The sequence below is a fragment of the Limulus polyphemus genome, unplaced genomic scaffold (genome assembly GCF_000517525.1).
Source record: "Limulus polyphemus unplaced genomic scaffold, Limulus_polyphemus-2.1.2 Scaffold3342, whole genome shotgun sequence".
NCBI lineage: Eukaryota > Metazoa > Arthropoda > Merostomata > Xiphosura > Limulidae > Limulus > Limulus polyphemus.
In genome coordinates, this window is record NW_013668952.1 from 5,740 (window position 1) to 8,298 (window position 2,559).

Sequence of the window (2,559 nt, forward strand, 5' to 3'; positions counted from 1 at the left end):
GTCTCTGTTGTTAACATTATTGGTGTTCCTTTTTATTTTACGTATCGTATCGTTTTATTTCAATATGTCTTGCAAGTTTTCTATCCACAAGAATCGATTTCATTATCTATGTAGCTAATCAACTTATAACGAGCAATTCTATTCGATTGAATGACTTTTCATTTTTAGCATGCAATACTACAGAAAGGTATCCATTTTCCTTCTTTACAGAGCTAATTAACCTTTTATTTTTGTATTCAATGCTGCTAAGAACTTTCTTTAAAATTCAGGACATTTTCATATTTTGTGTCTTTTGTGAACACTATGACAGCTGAGGTTCGTTTTTCGAGTTTTCGATACCTATTTCTTATTTCTATTGCTTTTGTATCATAAAGGTATCGTTTTACCTGTATTTGTGTCTTTTACTGTTTCTTACGGATTACTATTTATCTAATCCATTTGCAACAACATCGTTTGTAATGGTGTTTACACAATTATCAAAACACTCGAAAAAACACATTTCACAAAACACAATTTTAAAAGTAGATCTATATTAACACTAGATTTACACTATCGTGATTTAGATACTTTAGGCTGATAAGATACAGATGATAGTTCTATTTAGAAATGGAAGCCTTTTCTATAACATTTGGCGTATTTTCTGTTTTTAGCATTATTGGTGGTTCTTTTTATTTTACGTATCGTATCGTTTTATTTCAATATTTCTTGAAAGTTTTTATCCACAAGAATCGATTTCATTATCTCTGTAGCTATTCAACTTATAACGTGAAATTCGCTTCGATTGAATGACTTTTCAATTTTAGAGGGCAATATTTCAGAAAGGTATCCATTTTCCTTTTTTATAAAGCTAACTATCATTTCGTTTTTGTTTTCAATGTTATTTGAAATTTTCTTTATAATTCAGGTACATTTTCACGTTTTGTGTCTTTTTTGGTTACTTTCACAGCTAATTTTCGTTTTTCGAGTTTTCAATACCTATCTCTCATTTCAATTTTTATTCTATCATTTGGTGTATTATCTGTAGTTTCACCTGTTTTTCTTTCTTTTACTGTTTATTTCGGATCACTATTTATCGAATCCATTTTCAACAACTGCATTTGTGATGGTGTTTACACCACTATTAGAAATATCCGAAGAACGATTATACCAACACATTTCATAAAACTCAAACAAGAGCATTATTACATACTGAATATATATATATATATTGATTTAGATATTTCAAGACTGATAAGATACAGATGATAGTTCTATTTAGAAATGGAAGCCTTTTCTACATTATTCTTCTCAACTATTTCTAGTTCTGAATGTTTTCTATAACATTTGGCGTATTTTCTGTTTTTAACATTATTGGTGTTTCTTTTTAATGTACGTATCGTATCGTTTTATTTCAATATGTCTTTCAAGTTTTCTATCCACAAGAATGATTTCATTATCTATGTAGCTAATCAACTTATAACGTGAAATTCGTTTCGATTGAATGACTATTCAATTTTAGCGGGTATTCATTTTCCTTTTTTACAGAGCTAATTAACCTTTTATTTTTGTCTTCAATGCTGCTAAGAACTTTCTCTATAATTCAGGACATTTTCATATTTTGTGTCTTTTATGAACACTTTGACAGCTAAGATTCGTTTTTCGAGTTTTCGATAAGTATTTCTCATTTCAATTGTTTTTGTATCCTTTTTTGTAAGCTTACTCTAGATAATACAACAAATGGTATAAAAATAATTGAAATTATAATAAAATGATAGTTAGCTTTAAGGTAAAAGAAAATTCAGATTTAGATGAAATTGAAAAATCGTTCAAAGAAAACGAATTTCACATTATAAGTTGAGATAAGAAATCGACCCTCAGGATAGAAAACTTGCAAGACATACCGAAAATAAACGCTCCGATACATAAAACTTCAGATAAAACACCAATAATGTTAAAAACAGAAAATACGCCAAATGTTATAGAAAACATTCAAAACTGGAGATAGTTCAGAAGAACAATGTAGAAAAGGTTTCCATTTACAAAGAGACACTTTTGCTGGTTTCACTTCTATCGAACACACACTAACTTTCTTTAAACACTGCAATTTACCTTTTGTTACTGAATCCAGCTCAAGAATTATCCACACTTGGACTAAACTAGCCAGTAAACACAATATTCCTGTCAAATTTTCATAAAAACCCGGTCGTAAATTAAAATCGTTACTAAACAAAAAATATTTAGAATCACACAATACCAACGTCATTTACAAAATAACATGCAATAACTGCCCAGAATTCTACATCGGAGAAACAGGAAGAAAATTGGAAACCAGATTGATAGAACACAATAAAAAGCGTCCCATGTTTTTCACCATTGCAACTCAAAAAAAACATAGTATATCTATTAAAAACACAGTCATTTTCAACAAAGAACCCAACATAAACAAACGAAAAATCAAGGAATACCATCTTAATGAACAAAACAACCCTACTCTAAACCAACTACCCCGGGGTGCGTAGATACCTTTTGTAAGTTTCACAACAGTTCCGGTCATGTGACTTCTTTGTTCAATACTGTGTA